The sequence below is a fragment of the Triticum aestivum genome, chromosome 6B (genome assembly GCF_018294505.1).
Source record: "Triticum aestivum cultivar Chinese Spring chromosome 6B, IWGSC CS RefSeq v2.1, whole genome shotgun sequence".
Lineage (NCBI taxonomy): Eukaryota > Viridiplantae > Streptophyta > Magnoliopsida > Poales > Poaceae > Triticum > Triticum aestivum.
Genome location: NC_057810.1, coordinates 54,488,101 through 54,513,746, shown reverse-complemented (window position 1 = coordinate 54,513,746; position 25,646 = coordinate 54,488,101).

The window sequence follows — 25,646 nt, the reverse complement described above, 5'->3', positions numbered from 1 at the left end:
GGGGGATTGGTACCGGTTGGAGCCACCAACCGGTGCCAATGCACCCGTCTAATTATTTATTTATTTTCTGCAGCTGTTTTTTAGTTGATTCTTTTTGCAGCTGTTTTTAATTAGTCCCACCTCGCCAAGCGAGAGGCACTCGCAGCGGTTTATAAGCCCTGAGTGTAGAGACGATGAAGAAGAGGCTCAATGCTCACATGGACGTTGCTTAGCTTCAAGCCTTGAGGATTAGGATAGACTACACGGAGCTATGTGCAGTGCAGTTTACACTATTCCGAAAGGCTTGAAGCTAATTAACGAGCATTGCGCCTCTTTTTTATTTTTAATGAATTATTACAACTCAGAAATAAAAAGAAAAAAAATAAATATAGCAGAAAAGAAAAAAAACGATATAAAAAACTACTCAGAAATAAATAGAAAAAAATAGTTGTGATTAACTTTACTAAAAAATGAGCATAGATGCTTATTTTTAATCACTTATTACAACTCTGAAATAAATAGAAAAAAAAATTGTGATTAACTTTACTAAAAAAATGAGCATAGATGCTTATTTTTAATGACTTATTACAACTCAGAAATAAATAGAAGAAAAAATATTTGTGATTAACTTTACTAAAAAATGAGCATAGATGCTTATTTTTAATGACTTATTACAACTCAGAAATAAAAAGAAAAAAATAAATATAGCAGAAAAGAAAAAACTATATAAAAAACTACTCAGAAATAAATAGAAGAAAAAATAGTTGTGATTAACTTTACTAAAAAAATGAGCATAGATGCTTATTTTTAATGACTTATTACAATTCGGAAATAAATAGAAGAAAAAATAGTTGTGATTAACTTTACTAAAAAATGAGCATAGATGCTTATTTTTAATGACTTATTACAACTCAGAAATAAAAAGAAAAAAATAAATATAGCAGAAAAGAAAAAAAAACTATATAAAAAACTACTCAGAAATGAGCATAGATGCGCTTATAGAGAAAATTCAATTTAAATTCATAATAAATTTCTACTAACTTCAGAGAAATTCAGTATGAATTTAGGTTAAATTCCCTGTATAAGGGCATCTATTTTTATTTTGAGAGGAGCTCAACAAAGCAGAGAGGGAGGGGCTTATAAACCGATCTGAGCCCCCTTCGGTTGGCGAGGTGGGACTAAACTCTGGACGCAACGAGGGCCAACCCATTAGTCCCGGTTGGTGGCCTGAACCGGGACTAAAGGGCTGCCTTTGGTCCCGGTTCATGCCTCCAACCGGGACCAATAGTGGTGGGCCAGGAGCGAGGACCATTGGTCCCGATTCGTCCCACCAACCGGGACCAAAAGGTCCAGACGAACCGGGACCAATGGCCCACGTGGCCCGACCGGCCCCCGGGGCTCATGAACTGGGTCCAATGCCCCCATTGGTCCCGGTTCTGGATTGAACCGGGACTAATGGGTTGGCCCTGCCTGGACCATTGCCCCCTTTTCTACTAGTGAAGGCACCACCACAGCGAAAACAGGATCAAGCTGCCGGAGAACTTCACGCAAGCTAGAACAGCGGAGCAACTGCAAACAGTAGACTGCAAAGTGAAGATCGAGAGGACCCGAGCTGCGTGGAGAAAAGCATGGCTCCAGATCTAGCCGCCCCGAGCCTGGCCGAAGGGGAGATCCAATCGCCCCTACGCCAGACGCCGTCCACCGGCCGGCTGCCCAGAGGCGAACTACATGAAGAGCCGTTGAAGGATTGCAGGGAGGCCACCTCATCACCACCATAGCCACCATCCCGGAGAGCAAAGCAACGCCGCCGCCACCAAGCACCTCACCGCGAGACCACAACCTCACCCTCCCCTGAACGACGCCTCCAAGGAGGACCGAGACGCCATAGTGCAACCGCCGTTCGGCCAACAAGGCCAAGGCTTTCGCCCGGGATCGTGGGAGAGGAGGAAGGCGGTGACGAAGAAGCCCGACACGCCCTCGGGAGGGAGATCGACACCGGAGCGCCGCCGCCGTCGAGGTCGACGGGAGGTCGACCAGGGGTTTCCCTCGTTCTAGGACAGCCACCACCCACCCTCATGTGCCAGATCTGGCGGCCCGGAGGAGCAGCGCCCAGATCGGCGAGGGAGGACCACAGCAGAGGAGAGGAAACCGGGAAGCAAGCCAGCCGAGGCCAGCGGCGCAGACCGCAGCAGCGACGAGCCTCCACCGCCCCACCGCCGCCCACACGGCCAGTGGGGATGGCCAGCACCGGGGACGCCATCCGCCGGATGAGATCGGCGCGCCCTCGCCGATCAGGACCGCCACCCTGAGATCCAAGACCCCCTGCAGCGCAGAGCGGCAGATCCTCGCCGCCACCTTCACCGGCAGCCGCGTCGGCGAGCTCCTCGGGTGGCGCCGGGGAAGGGGAAGGGAGGGGGACGGCGAGGCTAGGGTTAGGTCGCTCTCGTGTCGCCCATGAGGGGCGACGTGAGAGTTGGGGGGACGACCGCAGCCGGACCAAGTAGGTCGTGTGTCCTGCTATACCTTGTTGGCAATCGACTCATAAAGCTCCAGAAGCTGGCGCGACTTGGTGACGTGACCGCTGGCATTTGGAACGACATAACTAGGTCCTAGTGGAGTCAAAGAGTTGCCGGATCCCCCGTTAGAAGTTGGTTTGATAGGTACCGGCTGCTTCTCTGTGATAGTTTTGCTTTCTTATCTTTATCTTTTCTTTACCTAATAATATTAAAGAAAGGATTGTTTCTTCACTTCTTTTCGTTTACGGTGGGACCAAGATAATTTTTTCATACGTCCCAGGTGTTTCTCCCGATTCGTTTCTGTCTGGAAAACAAATCACAGAACGCACTGATCCATAATGAGCCGGCCCATTAGTGTACCAACATCCCGCCCCACTAAAAAAAATAGCCAAGAATAAATACTGCACTGCATGGGTTCGAACCCAGCCGCTCACACTAGAGCGCTCAAAGGGCTAGAGGGCTCAAAGGGCTCACGCTAGAGTGCTCAAAGGGCTAACCACTAGACTAAACAAGCCTTGGTCTTTAATTAGCAGCGCGAAGTTTTAAATTTAGCTAGCAGTCACGCAAGATACTAAGAGAAAAAGTTTTTTTAAGTAAATATATTTTAGAACGCGAAAATTTTGCAAGGTTGTTAATAAAAAACTGAAACTCGAACATTTTTTTAAAAGGACAACATTTCTCTTTTTTCTGAAACCTGAGTATTTTTTAAAACAAAACAATTTTTTAAAACTAGGAGGTACTGTTGTGATTATTTTTTGAATTTGCAAATATTTTAAAAACACAAATATATTTTTAACTTTAAATTTAAAAAGGCAAACATTTTTTTAAAACATGTTTTCTTTAAAAAATGGAGATACTGTAGCTAAATAGCTTTAATCTATACATATTAATAAAACTTGGCGAATTTTTGAAATATGCCCACCTGATGCATTGTTTTAGTTCAATTTATTAAACTAGGGATATGGAAGGAATTTTTTTTTCTGTCGCGTCTTCACGTACGACCAGTCTCACTCGGCCCAGTGTCGTCAAAATGCATGAGTCCAACTAAGGTTTCATGGTTTATCTGACACAAACTACTCAATTTACATGATGACACACATATATTAGCCAGATGATTAAAAAAACTTTGTTTAACATTCTTGATCTTCGCGGCACAAGAAGGCGACTCAACAATCCAGCTAATGGACCTGGCCAACCTTCGTTAGTGACAACTGATACCGTGACCACCGGCGACGAGGACGGTAAAGATGGCAAGGAAAAACATGTGTCTCATGTTATATTGAAATGGAGGATGTGGACCTGAGGACGAGGTATTAGTCATGTTTATTATGTTATGGGTATTAGGTGATGTCTCTAGCGATGCTCAGTGGGTAAAGGGCGTGCGAAAGTTATTTTCTCCCGTTGCGACGCACATGCATGTTTGCTAGTATTTCTTATATACCCAATTTGTCGCGTGGGACTGTGCTCGGTCCGAGCTTCTCTGGTCGGTCGATATAAGGCAGTTCTATGCTTGTTGGAGGCTGTCGGCGTTGTTCCGATGGCTAATAAGTTATTCCAAGTCAGTTTCTTGCATCTTCTGGATGTTGCTCCTTGAGTTACCTCTTCCTTAAGACGTTCCTTCGTGTTCAGTTCAGCCAAGGAGGCTCTCCATGTCTTTTTGCATATTTCATATCATCGTGTGGTCGGCCTCGGGGCTCCCTTTCAGTTCCTTGATTGGTGACTTCAAAGTTTCGTTCTCCTTCACGCTTTCACGGGCGACACTAATTTTCTTCATTCGTTGCAACCCTGGCATCGTCAGAATTATAGTATGTAGAATATGGCACCAATGAGTCAGTGACTGTTTATTTTCTCTTGTTTTGCATTTATATTTTGTTGGGGTACTCCGCTAGGCAGCATTGCATGGCGCATGCCGGATAACAGCAAACCGGACGAACCGATCACCAAGACGTAACCGGCCACAGCTAGCACACCAAAAATGATCGATAACTTGGAGACTGAAAGAACGACTCCCCACCGACCCAGTAACCACGCAGAAGAGGTGCCCAACATAATCAAACCCGAAGCACACGAACATACGAATAAGCCACAGAGCCGGATACTTATTAGCAGGGACATCCAGAACAGAACCATATTAAAAAAAAATCCAGAAATATAGGAGCTAGTGCATTCTTCTTTCAAGTTACCTTGAATCTCTTCCGTGCTTTTACTTCTTTTTTTGTTCTTTGTTCTTTTCGGCATCAGATTCGCCATAAATGAAATCTATACGTCAGATCCTTTTTCAGAGGAAGCAACAATAAATTACAGTTCTCAAGAACAGAATAAACGCATCAAGAAAAGGGTAATATTCCATTTTTGGGATCTACTTTTCTGCTGAGTGAAGATCAGTAGCCAACACTGTTGAGGGAGTAACATCCAGATGACTGAGTACTAGGCACCTCACTGTCTAAAACAACAAATGAAAATTGCTGGTGAGAAATTGCAAACAAGAAACATAAATAATTGTATAGAAGCTGGACCAAATGCATTATCTTCCAAGTTTCTACCTTGGGTCCCTCCTATGCACTTCCTTTTTTTGCTGTTCATGTTGTGCTGGTTAATTTCGTCATCATTAACAGACCTGACGGTGCTTTTTAGAGCACACACCAGTAAATTACATTTCGCACCAATGTAACAAATGCAACCAGGAAAACATGCTTATTAATGCAATAAGAAATACAAACTAATATAATTCAGATCATACTTTGTATGCCTATTTTTGATGGCATCGCGAAATGCGACGATTGGAGTGTAATTGATATGACACTGGCAGGAAAAGTAGTCTTTAATAATGGGAGAGGGGAGATTCAGGACTATGGCTCGGCCGAACCTACACTCAGCGCCGTCTGATCTAGCATGGCTCGGCCGAACCTACACTCAGCGCCGTCTGATCTAGCATGGCTCACATGTGGATCCGGGCTCTGTCAAAATTCAAATTTCTTTTATCTTGTACAATCATCCTTAATACCTCTCTCCGTCAGCAATGCCTAGGCCTGGGGCTCTATATTTTTTTTGGAGAGGATGGGTGGCACGCCTCCCCATGCTAATGTAGCACAGAAGGCAAGCCCGAGAAATAAAAAATTATCTGAACAAGGCCTGTTTTGCACATCTAAACGGAGATTATTCAGCTGCAGAATTCCATTATTTAGTAAAAACTGTAGGTCACATCTACACTATGAAATCCGGCTTTATGCCTTTCGTCTACACTATGAAAAGAGTTAGAACTGAAAAAAGATTTAGATAGCGCCATATTCACAATAAACTAGAACTCTAGCAGGCAACAAAAATATTAGAAATTGAACAAATATTTGATACTACGCAAATTTCAGATGCTCTCGCTACATTGCTAGCATTATGTAGGTTTATGGTGAATTCAGCGACATCTAAATTTCAGTAGGTATTAAACAATTGTAAATGGTGTAAGTGCATGCGAGACAATGTTTGTTCCTTTTGAGGCAGATCCACTATTTTATTCCCAACGTTGCTAGCCTTTAGTAGGTTTATTAACGTGGGATGGTTCCCGTCATGTACGTTGATCGTTCCCGCCGTGCATTGCCACACCCATCATGCACAGATCCCCACAAAAGCTGCCTTCAGATGTGTGGCTCCGAGCGTAGGTTCGAGGGAGCCATGGTTCCATACAATATTTTCGTTAATAATGGTCAAAAGTTGCAGCAAACGCTCCCGGATTTCTTGAGATATGTAATAGTTTTCCTCATGGTTCTTACTGTCTGGATTTAGCAAGCCACACGCAACAGCAGCCTCCCTTGACATGCCCTTCAAAACGTCAAATTTCACAATTGGTGACAAGATGCATATGGCCATGAAAGGATGAATATCGGAAATTAGGTAAACCACACGTTTTTGGCAGAGGCATGAACATAACAACATGGAAGAAGAGACTTGCTTAGAATAAGGCCCTCTGTAGGTGGTAAGGATATGCAAGGCAACCTCCCAGATATTATTGCTGAATGAAATTTTCTGTTCCCACAGTTCGGCCGGAAACTGATCGGCCTTGGTCTTGCACTTTGTCAATACTTCAGACATCTAGTTGGCCTCCTCCATGATACGCTTGAAAACAAGAAACACTTTTCAGTTGGCGCGAAAGAAAGTACGTAGTGAACAACAAGCGGTTAGTAGTATAAATTAAATACGTAATGCCACACTATTTTGCAGACAATACCTTAAAGCAAGCAGCTGGTAAACCAGCAGAATAATCAGAATCGGTGAAATGATTTGCTTGGCCCATGATCTCAGTGGCGCTCAGTGGACTCGCCTAGTCCACCATGCCCAGCAATGACATGACTTGATTTCTTCTCTGCCTCCATGCACTAAACTACCTCGGTGGCTGCTGCAGCGGTATTCACTATTCAGGTTGACATGTCCATTGTGGCGATTGTAGTCTTAAGGTAACAAAAATAGTCTTCGAAGAGAACATAACCACCCTTCCACGGCGAGAGCCTCTCCCAGCCCCATGCGGAGCCAACAAGCTCTTAACAGAGAAGAAAGACTTGTCAGATGTTGGTCACACCGCATGTAGCTGCTGTGATCGTGGAAAAGTGGTGGCGATAACCATGAATGACTTCGATGGTGGTGCTATTTGAGCACCTGGTATCGAGCTCCGGCGTCAAAACCTAGGTCTGACCCCAGTTGGGTATACCTGGCAATGGTGATGTTTTACATCGTTACCTTAGTGAAGGCATTGTTTGGAATGCTAGGACTGATTCTTCAGGGTGAAAGCCTTGATTCTTGCCTTGGGTGGCTGGATCCGATGACGACACTTGAGTGTCGCTCCCTTCTTGAAGGAGTTGCTGTTGAAGAACCTCGTCATCCACGTGGTGTCATGAGATGGCCGGTGCATATATGGTCATTTTATAGTTTGCCGATAGGGGATCTGATCGCTTTAGGGAAAAAAAATTCCTCGCCTACGCATAGTTTTGGTCTTATATGACTTTGCTATTTACCGGCGTGTTTTTGCGTGCGTGCGTTGGTTTTGGCTGTGTGCATTCTATTTATGCCGAGGCCGGATATATTTCCATTGTGTTTGTATCCTCTTGATGCTTCATTTCGAGTCAATAAAGTCCATGCTTTATAGAAAAAACGTACATGTAGATCGCAAGCCTAAGCCTTAACCCAAAAAATAAATAAGAGTTAAATACGTTATAGGTGCCTCAACTTGCAAAATACATAAAATGGGTGTTCGAACTTATCCGGCGGTGCATATAAGGTGCCTCTATTTGTATCCAGATGTACGTCCAGCCCGTGTGGCGTGCCAACGTGGCGGCCCACCTGTTAGTGGCTGGGAGCGGGGAAGTCGGTGGATGGCCCGGACGTGAGGATTCCTTATATTTTATTTAATCACATAAAAAAGCCTGACAAATCTACGGATTATGTTGCACGCACAGACTGTCCACTAGGTGAAACTTTATATATTGCGTTGCTATGCAAAAACTTCTGACATTGTGCCCATTTTTTCGATGGTCAAAGAAACGCATTTTTACAGCTAAAAAACTTCTGAATTTTTTGTACATGAACACATACAAGTGTAATATATCCGCATGATTTTTTTTAAATCTGTATTTGTATGTAAGAGATAAAAAAGACAAATACATGCAAAAATGAACTATTTTTTCGGCCAGACTTTTGTCTATTTTTGCAGGGTATAATATAACGAAATTTCAAACAAAACTTGAAAGTCACTTAGAGCACATGCATATGTTTGTGTGTGAAATATTTAAAATTTGTATGAAACTTTTAGCCAGTTTTTAAACTTTCAAGAAAACACGTGCTGTGTTGCTATATACATTTGGCGCTCCTATCGGTCTGCACACTTGCTTTTCAAGTTCTTTATTTTAATTTTTCATATTAATGTTACCATTTGAAAATAGAAATGTAAAAAAGGAGCTTGGAAAAAAATAAAAAGAAGAAAATTGCAGAGTGATATGTGGACTGTATTTACAAAGCTTTGTAGCTAAGAGTTGACTTCGAAGCATAGTCCGGCCCAGGGCTGGTCCTGAGATTTCGGGGGCCCGGGGCGAAACTACAATACGGGGCCCTTCGGGATCCTTAATATAAATATCTAATTGATAATCACCGTATGTAGATATAATTTGTATCAAATAAAATAATTAAGTGCATCCAAAATGATTGTGCTTATCACATAATGTATTACATATTGCCTTCAAAAAATTCTTTTAACATTCTGAGATGCAAAATCGCTAATGATAGTATCAATATCAATTTCATCAAGCAATTTTTTCTCAATGCATAAAGTTGCCAAGCCATTTAACATCTCTTGCGATATTGTAGATCTTAGGTAGTTCCTCAACAATTTCAACTTTGAAAAACTTTCTTCAGAGGCATAGTAAAGAAAATCCGATATTATGCAATGGGCTCATGATCACTCACATTGCTATCATCCATGTTGACGTCAGCATTGCCTTCTATAGGAGTATGGCCATCATCTTCCTGATTGCCATAAGTTTGGTAACTCACAAGAATTATTGCCAACTCGTCTGAATTTCTTGGAGTGCTTGTATCGCTTTTAGAATATTTAAAATGAGATCCTCTCAATTCTTCTATCTCCTCATCTGTCGCCTTCTTCCTTTTCTTTTATCACTTCCGGATGCATACTTTCTACCCGAACTCGACATGACCCCTGCTGAAATTGAAAGGAACAAATTAGCTAATAAAATTAGTGCAAAGCTAATTAGTCCCTCCGTTCCCAAATATAAATCTTTTTAGAGATTCAAACCAGTGACTACATACGGAGCAAAATGAGTGAATCTATACTTTAAAATATGTCATACATCTGTATGTTGTAGTCCATTTAAAATGTTTTAAAATACTTATATTTAGGAACGGAGGAAGTAAAATATTGTATAGAAGATCATCTAATGAGTAGGGCATTTTGGAGACCGAGCTCCATGGAGCCCTTTATTTTGAAAATTTCAAAATTCATAAATTTCGGTTTAAAAAAATTCTGAAAAAAATTTACATATGTATGCAAGGATGTAAAGTGTATGTGTGAAAAAATTCAGGATGAAATACCTTGAATTGCGAGCTGCACACAAAAAGCAAAATCATGGACTTTAAAGATGAACAGTACGTATGCTAAAAGCCCCAGATTTGTCTTTTTTGTGTAGCTCACATTTTATTGTATTTCGACCTAAAAATTTGCACACATGTATATTATGTATCTAGCTATATTTGTATTTATTTTCAGAATTTTTTAAAACTGAAAAGCTTGAATTTTGAAGTTTTTAAATAAAGGCCTTCATGGAGCTCGGTCTCCGTTTGTCATTTTCGATCATCTAATGTAGTGACAAACTGCTAGGGCATAGTATAGTACCTTCTTCCTGTAATATAATCTGGCTATGTGCGCGCAATGATTCGAGCGCCCAAACAACAATTCCTGTTATTCTGTTCGATCGATCAACAAGTTGTGAATGAGGATTAGAAAGAAAATAAACATGATTACAGGTAGAAGAACATGCGAGCGAAGAGGGCGCGACGAGACGTACCTACTGCACTCGTCGCGTCGTTCGTGAGGAGGAGAATCGAAAAGGATTAGACGAAAACGAACAGCGAAATAGCCAAAAGGGCAGGGAACACAGATCCGAAGTTACAGGAAATCGTGATTAGTTTTTCTTTTTAGGGAAAGAAATCGTGATTAGCTGTTCGATTCATTTTTCTCTCCGGTCTTCACCTACATGCAAACATGGGCCAGGCCCACCACATTTAACTTTTTAGTTTCCTAGGCTGGCACGCCAGAGGCTGAGCGAGGCGCTAAGATTGGGAGTTCCTATGTGACGCATTCTGCGTCAAAATGCTGCACTTTCGCACAGGCACGTCGTCGGTGCGCCGATTGGGCCGGCCCATTGCAGTGCGCTGCAAATACCAGGTGATAAATTGCAAAAAATAGTAGGGCGCGACAGTTGGGAATTGAACTCAGCACTGGCGACTCGCACGCGCACCCTACTAGCCACTAGGATGGACGAGCTCAGTTGACCAAACTGCAGCGGGTACCTACAAGATCTAAAGAAAGTATAAGACTGTTTGAAAAACATACTTTACGATTTCCCAAATAGCAAAAACAAAATGTGAATATTTTATCAAACGCGAACACTATTAGTTTTATTTTACAAATTTTGAGAAAACTCAAACATTTTTTCAACACACAAACGAATTTTGGAGACGCGAACATATTTTTTTGGAACGGAAACATTTTTTAAACTACCCAAAAAATTGAACAGGAACAATTTTTCAAATTTCAAAACAAAATTTGGAAACACAAACAACTTTTGAATTTCCCAAATATTCTTGGAATTTGTGACATTTCTTTAAAGTACAAACATTTTCTAAATCTTAAGAACAAATTTTGAAACAGAGAACAAATTTGGAAGCATGAACATTTTTTTAAAGCATGAACAATTTTTGAATGTTGAGAACAAATTTTGAAATGAAGAACAAATTTGGAAGCTCGAATAATTTTTGAAAGCACGAACAATTTTTGAATCTTGAGAACAAATTTTGAAATGGAGAACAGATTTGGAAGCAGGAACATTTTTTGAATGTTGAGAACAAATTTTGAAATAGAGAACAATTTTTTAAGCGCGAACAATTTTTGAATGTTGAGAACAAATTTTGAAATGGAGAACAAATTTAGAAGCGCAGACAATTTTTTAAAGCACGAACAATTTTTGAATGTTGAAAACAAATTTTGAAATGGAGAACAAATTTGGAAGCGCGAATTTGAAATGGGAAGATTTTTTGAAACTCCCAAACATAATTTGAAATGTGAACAAAAAGAAAACAAAAAGAGAAGAAAAAGGAATTGAAAAATGAAATAAAGAAACAGAAAAACGAAGAAAGAAAAAGAAAAAAAAGGAAAAACAACAAAGAAAAAGCAAACAAAAAAACTAGTGAAAACCTGGTTCAAGAACCTTCTAGAAGGTTCCCAAAACCGTTCATGAACCCTCCAGAAGGTTCCCAAAACCAGAAGCTGCAGCGCCAGCGCTATCCCCTAACTGGGCCGGCCCATCTTGATCGCTATCGCTAGCTCTCTGTGCGAAGCCTCGACAAGTCGACGCAGCGAGCGTCCAATAGGATTTTCCATTAAGATTGGCTTCTTCTCTTTTTTTCAATCGAAGACCAGTATGCTTATACGTACTAATGTACATATACCCCGGGAGGGGGCCCCTGACTTTTGGGGGCCCGGGGCGGCCGCCCCGTTCGCCCCTCCCCAGGACCGGCCCTGGTCCGGCCGGCTGGCCAGATAGTACCGTTGTTGAACATGAAATTCGATACCTCTTCATGGAGTTTCTTTTTCATGTTATTTCTGGCTAGCATACAGTGTTTTTGTTCGCTTTTCTATTGATTAATAAAACCTGATGGTTTTTTTAAAAAAATCTTCACGTGCGGACCACCCAGCGCCTCTTAGCCACTGCCAGGTGGGCTACCGTCACGTTTGTACACGTGGGCTGGACGTACGTCCTGATATGAATAGAGGCACCGTATTTCACGTATTTTGCAACTTTAGATACTAAACTGTCCGCGCAGGACAAGTTGAGGCATCTCTAATGTATTTAACTAAATAAATAAATAGACCTCAAGAAAAGAGCTGCTTACGGACGGTACCATGAATCGGCGGTGGAGCTTTTTAAATCTTTACCTAATAATAAAGCAAATTGGGTTTCTTTCGTCCGTCATGCCATTTTTCAGAAAAGTCCCTCTATTTCAGAGAATTCAACCCGCGGTCCTGTTTTAAGTAAAAACGAATCGTTATTTTCGTATTTTATACAAAAGTCCCTGTCTTTTCTTGAAATCAACCCGCTGTCCGAATTTAAGTCACACCCGAACCTTTATTTTACATTTTTCGAAACCCCCCCTGATGTTTTAGGTAATTCATCCGCGGATCATATTTAAGTCAAACAAATGCTTTTTAAAATCATCCATATCTTTTAAACCGTAACTCCGATTTGAACATGTTATATATAAAATTTGATTAGAAAAATATGTTGAATATGAATATGAGATTATTTTTACCTTTTAAGTATCTTTAAATATTATTTTGGAATATATTTGAGTCGAACCAAATGATTTTCTAAATTATCTATATCTTTTAAACCGTAACTTCGATTTTAACATATTATATATGAAATTTTATTAGAAAAATGTGTGGAATCAAAATATGATGTTAATTTTACTTGTTAATATTTTTAAAATAGTGTTATGGAAGCAAACTTATAATTTGTAGTGCAACATCCGTTATTTCATACCGGCGGCGATCCGAATTGCAAATAAACACTCCACTATAATCATATACGGAAAACAAAACATCGATAACTACACGTGCATACCTCTGAAAAATTTCGCAAGGGAAAACAACAGATTTCTCATCGCGCGCGCGAGAGAGAGAGAGAGAGAGAGGGAGGGAGGGAGGGAGGAGAGAGGGAGAGAGAGACACCTTAGGATTAACCATATTCAACACACGTTTTTTGTTGTTTTGTGTGAACACCGAGGCCATCGCCGGCGAGGGTGAGAAGGAGGATAAGCGGCAACACAAATATGATGCCTCGCAAAAATAAAGAAGATGGAGCTATTGTGGTCTTGAGTGATGGTTGTTGAGTTAAGAGTGTGTGTTATGTTTTATCTCTTGTTGCAACGCACGGGCTCTTTTGCTAGTAAGACAAATTCATCGTCATCATCTAGGTCAGGGCCCAATACTATCTTCGCATCTATGTCAAACTCCGCCTCTTCGACCATCCCTTCCGAATCTAGGTCAAATTCCATTGTCTTCTCGGAATCTAGGGCTTTTATAGTGTCAGTTAGAAGAGGCACCCACGAAGTTCGGTGGATGAGCAGAAATGCAGAGATGAAACGACCAGGTGGCTCGGAGGAGGAGGAGAAATGAGGAGATGCGGCGGGATCGAGGGCTTAGGGCAACTCCAAGGCGCCGACCAAAATGGTTTGGATGCGGATTTTGCCCATTTCTCAACTGGACTTGAAGTTCGGTTTTGTCTGCCAGTCCGTAGGTGCGTCCAACACGGACCGGCACATTTCACATTTGGAACGGACTTTGAAATTTTAAAAAATGAACAGACGGTGAAATTTCAGTCTTACATTAATTTAAACTAAAAACCTAAAAATAAAACAATAGATTGAAACAGCCAGCATAGACGCATCATCGCCGTCCTCCTTGATCTGGTCGGACGCGTGAGGGAAGGCTCCTGATGCCGCTCCTGTTGTGCCACATCTGGCTGCATCGATCGGCCTGCCGCTCAGCTTCCATCGCGTGCTCCGCCTGCTGCTCAGTCTCCAACACATGCCGCTCGACCTCCTTGTCGGTTGCGCCCACCTGCACGGGGCATGCACGACACATGCACCGGCACCTTGCTCGTCCATGAACACGACTACCACGGCTCCTCCTCCACAGGCTCAGGACATGGGCAGTGCTGGTGGCGGTGGGGTTGCGTCGGCCTCCACTCTGGCCGTTGATTCGGCGAGCGCCTGCGTAGGGCCAGGCCACCGAGCGAGCTCCTTGCGCTCAGAGCCCTCGACGGCCTTCCTTGTGGCCATGTCGAGGGCCGCAATTTAGGCCTTGTCGGCCTCTTGATCCTCCTCCTTTACCACGACCGGTGGTGGTGGTGGAGCGGCAAGCGTCCGCGGTGCACGGGGTGCTTCCCCGAAGCACGAGCCGCGGTGTTGGCCGTGCTCCGTCGCAAACCACGCATCCTAGTTCGTCGAATCAAACGCGTCACGGCGGAGGTCGATCGGGAGTTGAGCGCGGTGGGCGGTGGATTTCTGCCAGCTGCGCGCTGCCTGAGGCTGGCACGGCCGACATTGAAACCTATCGGGTTTGAGGTGCCACCTATGCGGCATGTTGACATTGTCCCGATGCCCCGACGAAGAGCTGGACTCGTGGTCATGCTTTATAAGGCAGGGTTAGGGATAGCCATTCTCATCTACTCCCATAGAACCATACTCTTGGTAGACTCATAAATCAATTCCATTGTAACCCCTTCTCACGAGGTGCTCCCCCGTTAATACAAATCAGAAGCAGGACGTAAGGTATTACCTCAACATGAGGGCTTGAATCTTGGTAACTTCCTCAGGTGATCCCTGATCAAGTACTTTCGGTCACATTAGCCACATTACCGAGGATATTGGCAGTTTTGTGTATTGTCAGTTGGCGCGTCAGGTAGGTGATGTGTCGGCCGGAGACCAAATATAGATTGTCAGAGTCTTGGATGGGCGGGTTTTTGCAGTTCGCCATGGCGGACGTCCGACCTCCCCCCCTAGTTTGTTACAGGGTTGCAGGTTTCAGACATCCAGACAGGTTCGAACATTTTTCATGACCGTTATTGGATGACAAAATGTGTCTAGGCTAAACAATTACATGCAATTTGGTACTGAGTGTTTTACGAAGAGTGCGATGTTTTGGCCTGGGATTGTAATCATAAAGAAAACTACGGGAACAAGTAGTTGGTCTAAGCACACATCCTCCTCTTCCCCAAGAAAAATTAGGGTTTCTCTGCCTCTTGCCGGTGTTGCTGTTGGTCCGCCTCTTCTCCGATGGCCTTAGGGCGATGGGGGTGCTGTGGATCCCAGCCTTTACCGACGGGAGGGTTTTGTTTTCATATATTTCTTTGAGTCTTGTTAGGCTTTGTGTCCTACTCAGGACGGCGAGAGGGCGGCGGCTCCCTAAAGATGAAATAAGGTTCTTCCCGCGCTAGCCCCCGTCCTGCATATGCACCTAGCATTGCTAGTGGGTGTGTGGAGGTGTGTCTTCGGTGGATCTGTCTTTGGTGGATCTGGTCGTCGTTTATCTATGTTTGTGTGTTTTTAGGATCATTTTGTTCGACGCCACTCTTCATAGGCGGCGATTGCTGTTCTGCTGCGCTGGTCCTATGGTCTTTAGCATGAAGACTTCCTGACTGTCTACTATAACAAGTTTTGCCCCGCTCCGGCAAGGGAGGTGCATGTGATGATGGCGGCGAGCCTTTGGCTCACTTCACTGCTTGTAGCCGACGCTGGGTGGTCTACGGGTCTGGATGTAATTTTCATTATTTCTGGTGTTTGTTGTACTGTCATGATTGAAGATGAATAAGTCAGAAGTTTCAAAAAAAAGAAAAAATACGAAGTAATTTATAACTGATTTAGATAGTTTTGGGGCTCCAATCCTACATATGCACTTTCAACTTTCCCCATTGCGGAGCATTCCACATAATATGGTCCGTCCCGGTTGGTGACGGTTGGCGGTCTGGTCTGTAGATTACGGAGGCGATCGGGAGGCGATCGTGATATTGTCCCTGGTGTTCTAGGGTTCCTCCATCTCGCCGCCCTGGATTGGTTTCTTCCCCCGTAAGCAAAGCGTGTTGCATCCTTCCCACTCCACCATAAGCCTTCCCCGGGTTCCCTAGGGCCCGGAGTCGTACACCACCAGTAACCCTAGGAGGGAGGAAGGGGGGAAAGAAGGAAGAAGGAACTAAACAATGGACGGAGTCGCATGCACGTTGCGGGGTTTGAAGTTGTCGGAGGAGGAGAAGAAGGGAGTGAAGATCAGAAGCGCGATGCAGGGGAAGGGGAAGGAGTGGTTGATACAGGCAGTAGGCAAGGTCATGTCGGAGAAGCTAGCCCACCCAGATGCCATCTGCCTTACCTTAGGCAAATTCTGGTGCCCGATTAAGGGGATAGATTGCAAGGAAATAGGAGTGAATCAGTTCCTGTTCACGTTCTTCTAGGAGTCAGGGAAAAGGAAGGCGCTCGAAGATGGGCCGTGGATGTTTGACAAAGAGTTGATGGTGGTGGAGGAGTATGTGCCAATGAAGTGGCCGGAGGATTATCAGTTCAATAACATCCCAATATGGGTTAGGGTTTACAACCTTCCTCTGGGCATGATGAATGGCGATTCTGCAGAGGACATAGGAAGCCTCGTCGGCGAGTTTGTTGAAGCTGATACAGGTGCAGACGGGAGCGCCATAGGAAGGTTCCCAAGGATTAAGATTCGAATGCGAATTGACAAACCGCTTATGCGGGGATTCACGCTGGAAGATAAGGAGGAACAAGAGAAGGGGAAGCAGGGGGAAAGAGGGAGTAGGGGCGAGGAGGAGGAGGAGGCTGATAGAGGATGGTGCAGGTTTGAGTATGAGTTCCTCCCGGATTTTTGTTATACCTGCGGAATCATAGGGCATGGTGACAAGGACTGCTCGATCAAGTTGGCGAAGGGGGAAAAACAACAGTATGGCAAATGGATCAAGGCTGACCTAGGCCATAAGAGAGGAGCTTCAGAAGGAGTGGGGTGGAGGAGTGGGGCTAGGAGTGGAGGAGGAGCTAGGAGCTATGGGTACAGCCGCTCCGGAGGGCGTTCGGGGAGTGGGAGCGAAGCCTGAGTTGGAGGAAGAATGATTCCAGATCCAGTGAAAAAGGACGGAGAAAGAATGAGGCAGGGGAGGAGGTCACTAGCCCAATCAAACAGCTCACTGCTCCCAACATTACTGGTAAACCGAGGAAGTTGGACCTGGAAGCGGGTAAAACACAGAGACCTGAGGATGAGGTAGGACAGAAAAGGGACATTGTTGATAGAGTGGGGGCTGGTAGCAAGGATGAGATGCTGACTAATGCAATGGGGGAGAACAAGCACAACACACAGGCTGCATTGATCCAGAAGGGTTCAGGCAAGGAATCCAAGGGCCAGGACGGCCCGAGCAAGAGCCCGGGGGGAAGCGTTTCAGGAAGAAGGGGAGGGATAAACCGAGGGTGGAGTGCAACAGGGAGAGGGAGGTGCTTTTAGGGTCGAAGAGGGAGAGGGTGAATGAGGAGGGTATGGAGGAAGGAAGGAAGGAGAGGAGGACAGAGGAGGATATTGTGGTGGGTGAGAAAGTTTGTAGCCATGAGGAGGCGATAATTGAAGCAGAAGCGGTCGGGCTGTCCACGCAGCCCCGACGAGCACAATGAAAATCATCGGCTGGAACTGTCGGGGTTTGGGCAATGGCCCGGCAGTTCGAAGCCTCCTCGAGATGGGGAGGGTGGAGGAGCCCGACGTTCTTTTTCTGGCTGAAACAAAGATGACAGTGGAGGAGTTGGAGAAGTTTAGGTGGATGTTAGGCATGGCACATATGACAGCATGGAGCTCGAAGGGGAGGAGTAGGGGGTGGCGCTATTTTGGAGGCGTGAGGTGGATGTGACGCTGAGATCATATGGCCGGAGACATATTGACGTGGATGTAAATGAGGGGGATGGCAGAATCTGGAGACTGACCGGGGTGTACGGCGAAGCTGCTACTGAATGGAAGAGTGAAACATGGAGAATGATGCGGCTCTTAGGACAACAACATCAGCAGGATCGACCCTGGTTATGTTTGGGTGATTTTAATGAGATTTTGTCTCTGGATGAGAAGGCGGCTTGGGAGGAGGGATGCAGGGATGAAGACGGGGGTGCCTCGGCTGGCTTAAGGAATGTTGCAAGAAGGATGACAAAGTGGGGAAAGGAGGTGGCAGGGGAGTTGGAAGAGCGGCTGAAGCAGGCCTGCCGGGATCTTGAAACGACGATGAGAGCTCCTGTGAGTGAAGCGAAAGTTCGGGAGGAAGCAAAACTTCGATGCCAAGTAGAGAAGTTGGAAGAGAGGAAGAATATTAAAGCAAAACAGAGATCTCATGTGTCTTGGTTGAAGGATGGTAACAGAAGCATGCGCTACTTTATGGCCGTGGCATCAACACGGAGGAAAGCAAGCAGGGTGAAGAAGTTGAGGAGAGAGGATGGTATGGAGGTGAAGGAGGGAGAGGAGCTTAACAATTATGTTTGTTCTTATTTTCAGGAACTTTTCACTTCGACCCAAGGGAGTAGAACCGCGGAATTAATCGACAAAGTTCAACCCCGTGTAACTAGTGCTATGAGAGCCATCCTGGAGGTGGAGGTGACAAGGGAGGAGGTGAAAGCGGCTCTGGATCATATAGGAGACCTTAAGGCACCCGGACCGGATGGATGCCCTCTATTGTGTACAAGAAACATTGGCATTTCATGGGGGAGAAAGTGGTAGAGGAGGTGCTTGTGGTCCTAAAAGGTGGGACCATGCCAGCGGGATGGAATGACACCGTCGTTGTCTTAATACCACTACTAGGGAAAAGCCTATACACAGAATCTTACCAGCAGCGCTCTTCAAAATACCACGCTACTGCTACTTAGCAGCAGCGCGTGTCTATGAAACGCGCTGCTGACTTGGAAATAGCAGTAGCGCGTGTATCGCATATAGCGCTACTGCTATAGTTGCCATGACCTTGCCCCCCCTCCCGCTAGCTATAGCAGTAGCGCACTTTACTGTAGAGTGCTACTGCTACTCAGGTTAGCTGTAGCGCATTTTGGCAAACGCGCTACAACTATCCCTACCTTATCCCCACACGCACGACCGGCCCTCTCACTCACACTCTCACTCTCGCCCGCGTCAACCGTCGTCGTGCGTCGCCGCCGCCGCCTTCCTCCATCCGCCGCCGAGGTACTCCCCTCCTTCCGTCCCTCCTTCATCCTCCTCGCACATCCTCCCTCCGCCTGCGGCCGCCCCTCCCTCCTCCGCCGCCGCCCTCCTCCCTCCGCCTGCGGTCTCCCCTCCTCCCTCCTCCGCCGGCAGCCCTCCTCCCACTGCCCTCAACCTCGCCGCCCTAGCTACCTCTCCGTCGCCCCCCACCCTCTGCCACTAGTTAGTACTAGATTTAGTAGTAGTAGATGTTAATTTAGGGTTAGCTAGTACTAGATGTTGCTTAGTTAGTACTAGATTTTTAGTAGTAGTAGTGGTAGTTGAACTACTTTAGTTGTAGTTGAACTAGTTTAGTAAGTAAATTAATAAACTAGTTGAACTAGTTGAATTAACAGAACTAATCTATTTTTAGTAAGATAATTAATATAACTAGTTGAACTACTTTATTTTTAAAAAGAACTAGTTTTTTTTCTATTTATAGTAAGTTTATATTTAGTAAGAACTAGTTGATTTAATAAAACTAGTTGAACATGTCATGTTTGTTGTTAGTGATAACTTATATGGTTTCAGGTGACCTCCGTCGTCCCCGTCACCGACCCCCTCCGACATCCCCGCCGTCGTCCCAGTCACCGACCTCCTCCGACATCGAGGTGAGACCAGCCAAATATCCTTGTATATCTTGTTTTGTTGCTCAAATTGGATATGTGGTTGCCCAAGTGGCCGTTCATGTTCAGTTTACATCTCCGAGTGGCCTATGTTTTGCCGGAGTGTTGATTAATTTCCGTTCCGGCAAATTTCAGGCGCTCAATATGTCCTTTTTTAGCAAAGGTCATGCCGGATTTTGTCGTGAATTCTGGCATGACTTGTGCTAGAATATGTACAAGTTTAATCTTTGAATTTTGATTGTAGGAAATGTCGTACTCGGACGACGACGGTCTCCCGGGGGAGTGTAGCTGGTGCCACGACGATCGAGGTATGTGCGACAGGTTCGTTCGGCTGGACGAAGATCGGCGCTTCAGCATTAATCTCGAGGAGACCTTCGATTGTGAAACGGTGCGCAACAATGACAAGTGTTTTTTTTCTCCATTAAGCATGACTTCAACTATTTCAACGTCTAATTTTCATATTTTACAATTCGACTGCCTTATCCCATGCCATGCAAGACACTATGTCTTGGAGAGGATGGGTTTTGAAGACCATGAAAATTTCGAAACAAAGAAAATACACCTAAGGACCCATCATGATATGGATTTTGAAGTAAATCTGTGCAATGCTCAGAGCGTAACCCATTTTGGTTGCCAAAATTAGGAAGCACTTTGCAAAATGTATGGTTTTTATGAGGGTATGATTGTCACCATGGATCTTGGTGATCCTGACAGCGAGGAAGACAATATGGACATTTGGGTCCTTGTTGATACGCTTCCGATTGTACCGCTATGTGAGTTTCTCAAACATAGTTATTAACTAATTTATATTGTTTATTTCAAAATAGTTGATAGCTTATTTCCATTGACAGCTTATTTTGATTCTTCAAAGACTGTGCGGAAGTGAAGGAAATATGCCCTAGAGGCAATAATAAAGTAATTATTTATTTCCTCATATCATGATAAATGTTTATTATTCATGCTAGAATTGTATTAACCGGAAACATGATACATGTGTGAATACATAGACAAACACATAGTCACTAGTATGCCTCTACTTGACTAGCTCATTAATCAAAGATGGTTATGTTTCCTGACCATAGACATGTGTTGTCATTTGATTAATGGGATCACATCATTAGGAGAATGATCTGATTGACATGACCCATTCCGTTAGCCTAGCACTTGATCGTTTAGTATACTGCTATTGCTTTCTTCATGACTTATACAAAGTTCCTACAACTATGAGATTGTGCAACTCCCGTATACCGGAAGAACACTTTGTGTGCTACCAAACGTCACAACGTAACTGGGTGATTATAAAGGTGCTCTACAGGTGTTTCCGAAGGTACATGTTGAGTTGGCATAATTCGAGATTAGGATTTGTCACTCTGATCGTCGGAGAGGTATCTCTGGGCCCTCTCGGTAATACTCATCACCTAAGCCTTGCAAGCATGTAACTAATGAGTTAGTTATGAGATGACATATTACGGAACGAGTAAAGAGACTTGCCGGTAACGAGATTGAACTAGGTATTGGATACCGACGATCAAATCTCGGGCAAGTAACATACCGATGACAAAGGGAACAAAGTATGATGTTATGCGGTTTGACCGATAAAGATCTTCGTAGAATATGTAGGAACCAATATGGGCATCCAGGTCCCGCTATTGGTTATTGACCGAGAATGGTTTTAGGTCATGTCTACATAGTTCTCGAACCCGTAGGGTCCGCACGCTTAACGTTTCGATGACAGTTTTATTATGAGTTTATAAGTTTTGATGTACCAAAGTTTGTCCGGAGTCCCGGATGTGATCACGGACATGACGAGGAGTCTCGGAATGGTCGAGACATAAAGATTGATATATTGGACGACTATATTCGGACACCGGAATTGTTCCGGGTGATTTCGGAGAAAACCGGAGTGTCGGAGGGGTTACCGGAACCCCCCGGGGAAGTATTGGGCCTTAGTGGGCCTGAGGGGAGAGAGAGGGCAGCAGCCCAGGAGGTGGCGCGCCCCCTCCCAAGGGGAGTCCAAATTGGACTAGGGGAGGGGGGCGCGGCCCGTCTTTCCCTCTCCCTCTCCCCCTCTTTCCTTCCCCCTTCCTCCTTCCTAGTTGGACTAGGAAAGGGGAGTCCTACTCCCAGTAGGAGGAGGACTCCCCCCTCCTTGGCGCGCCCCAAGGGCCGGCCGGCCTCCCCCCTTGCTCCTTTATATACGGGGGCAGGGGGGCACCCCAAAGACACACAAGTTGATCTACGGATCGTTCCTTAGCCATGTGCGATGCCCCCTTCCACCATATTCCACCTCGGTCATATCGTCGCGAAGCTTAGGCGAAGCCCTGCGCCGGTAGAACATCAAGATCGTCACCACGCCGTCGTGCTGACGGAACTCTCCCTCGACACTCGGCTGGATCGGAGTTCGAGGGACGTCATCGAGCTGAACGTGTGCTGAACTCGGAGGCTCCGTACGTTCGGTGCTTGGATCGGTCGATCGTGACACTAGTAGAAAAAGGGTCAAACATGCAGCACATTAGTGCCGGTTTGTATTAGAGCCGGCACTAATGTATACATTAGTGCCGGTTCCAACGGCTAGCCGGGCCGCTCTCATTAGTACCGGTTCGTGGCTAACCTTTAGCACCGGTTCGTGCCACGAACCGGTACTAATGAGGGTGGTGGCAGGATGTTGTCAGTCTGGGCCCCCTCCAGCACCTTTAGTACCGGTTCGTGCCACGAACCGGTACTATAGGTCCTCCTGCATATAAACCCTTTGTCCAGCTTGCTCTGTTCTTCCCCCTTTCCCCTCTCCTCTCCTCTCTGTTCTTCCTCTTCCCCTCGAGCTCACCACAAATTTTGCCCAAAATTTGTCAAGATTTGAAGGCCCCCATCCATTCAAATGATCACAAAGGTTAACAACTTTGTCCTTTCATCTCTCATTGCTAGATTAGCTCTTGCAATGCTTTATATAGTTACTAATTTGTGAGTTTAGTAATTTGGGAGGAAATATATATATGTGCTAGTATTTGATTTATATGCAATTTGAGGTCAAAAATAACACTTAGTTTGCATATGTAGGTGTGGTTTACTTAGTGCCTTCTAAATCTCTGTCGTAACCACCGTCGATCGCCCGCACCGTCCCGTCACCGGAACCACCTTGTGGTGAGCCTCTTGTTCATGTAATTTTATATAAAAAATTGATGTTTGTGTGATTTGGATATATAGTTAATCATGTAATAATTATCTTACCCGTACGTTGTTTGTTATACATAGTGCCATGGTTTTGATATCCGTCCCCGTCGGCCCTCGTCCTTGTTATGATTCGGATGTGGTATATTCTCTTTTAAAACTATTAGTTGCATTTCGTGTTTATGACAAATTATGCCCATCAAGTTGACATAGATATTTTTATCTAGGAGGTATGTGAACCGGAAATTCCAACCGACCCTATTGTCGAGAGGTTAAATTTAGTTGAAAGAGAAAACGAGTAATTGAAAGAAAAATTGAAAAGAATTGAGGGGGAGAAGATGGAATTGGAGTTGCATGTTGCCGATGTCGTCGATGATCACAAGATCAAGATGGAGAAAATGCGCTTGAAGAATAGAAAGATTAGAAAATATGCCATCGATAGTGAGGCTTGGTATCATTATGCTGTTGGATCAATTGTTACCTTAGTTGCAATCTTGATCGCATTTGTTGTTGCATTTAAATGCTTTAGCTAGAGAGTTATTTGTTTGTTGCATTTAAGTGTTGTATGAACTTTATGTATGAACTTGTATTAATTTGGTCTATTCGGTGTTGTGTAATGAAGATGAGCCGGCAATGGATGTACGATGACCGATGCTCTCCCCAGTTCGTTGAGGGCGTGCATACTTTTCTGCTTGCGGCTGAGGCAAACAAGCGGGCGGATGGTTTTATGCCTTGTCCATGTGGTGTCTATAAGAATGGTCACAATTACTCTATGTCAAGAACCATTCACGTCCACCTGTTTAAGTCCGGTTTCATGGCCCACTATAATGTTTGGACCAAGCATGGAGAAAGAGGGGTTATGATGGAAGACAATGAAGAATAAGAGGACGACGACAGCTATCCTGGCCATGGGTTCCCTGAATACGATGATACAACAATGGGGGAAGAAGCTGAGCCGGTAATGCGGGAAGAAGCTGAGCCGGCAATGCGGGAAGAAGCTGAAGAAGAGGCATCAGATGAGCCCGTTGATGATCTAGGTCGGGCCATTGCCGATGCAAAGAGAAACTGCGCAAGTGATTTGGAGAAGAAGAAGTTGCAGCGCATGTTAGAGGATCACAAAAAATTGTTGTACCCGAATTGCGTAGGTGACAAGAAAAAGCTGGGCACCACACTGGAATTGCTGCAATGGAAGGTAGAGAATGGTGTATCTGACAAGGGATTTGGAAAGTTGCTGGTAATGATAAAGGATATGCTTCCAAAGGACAACGAATTGCCCGAGAGTACGTACGAAGCAAAGAAGGCTGTCTGCCCTCTAGGGTTAGAGGTGCAAAAGATACATGCATGCCCTAATGATTGCATCCTGTACCACGGTGAGTACGGGGATTTGAACGCTTGCCCGGTATGTGGTGCATTGCGCTATAAGATCAGCCGCGATGAGCCTGGTGATGTCGAGGGCGAGCGCCCCAGGAAGAAGATTCCTGCCAAGGTGATGTGGTATTCTCCTATAATACCACGGTTGAAACATTTGTTCCAAAACGAAGAGCATGCCAAGGCGATGAGATGGCACAGAGAAGACCGTAAGAAAGACGGAAAGTTGAGAGTACCCGCTGACGGGTCGCAGTGGAGAAAAATCGAAAGAAAGTACGGGAAGGAGTTTGCAGATGACGCAAGGAGCGTATGGTTTGGTCTAAGCGCAGATGGCATTAATCCTTTTGGGGAGCAGAGCAGCAACCATAGCACCTGGCCTGTGACTCTATGTTTGTATAACCTTCCTCCTTGGTTGTGCATGAAGCGGAAGTTCATTATGATGCCAGTGCTCATCCAAGGCCCTAAGCAACCCGGCAACGACATTGATGTGTACCTAAGGCCATTAGTTGAAGAACTCTTACAGCTGTGGAATGGAACAGGTGTACGTGCGTGGGATGAGCACATGGGGGAAGAATTTGACCTCAAGGCGTTGCTGTTCGTGACCATCAATGATTGGCCTGCTCTCAGTAACCTTTCAGGACAGACAAACAAGGGATACCGCGGATGCACGCACTGTTTGGATGATACCGACAGTATATATTTGAATAGTTGTAAGAAGAATGTGTACCTGGGACATCGTCGATTTCTTCCGAGCAGGCATCCCGTAAGAAAGAAAGGCAAGCATTTCAAAGGTGAGGCGGATCACCGAACGAAGCCTCGCCATCGTACTGGTGCTGATGTACATGATATGGTCAACGATTTGAAGGTGATATTTGGAAAGGGTCCTGGCGGACAACCTGTATTTCTACACAATATGTTCCCCTTTGAGAGGTACATGGGAGTCTTAAAGAAATATGTTCATAACCGTGCTAGGCCAGAAGGAAGCATCTCCAAGGGCCATCAAAATGAGGAGGTCATTGAGTTTTGTATTGACTTTATTCCTGACCTCAAGCCGATTGGTGTTCCTGAATCGCGGCATAAGGGCAGACTGGCTGGAAAAGGCACGCTAGGAGGGGAACAAATAATATGTATGGACGGACATTCTCTCACTGAAGCACACTACACAGTTCTACAGAATTCCACCTTGGTGGCTCCGTATATGGATGAACACAAGAATTTGCTACGCTCCAAACACCCGGAGCGGTCTGATGAGTGGATTACACGTGAACAAACCAGGAGTTTCGCCAACTGGTTGCAGACACGTACCATGCATGCCACCTCTATTGAAGATGACCTGTACTTGCTGTCCCAGTTACCATCTTCGAATATAATGACTTTCAAAGGGTATGAGATAAATGGTAATACATTTTACACGATTGCCCAAGATAAGAAGAGCACCAACCAAAA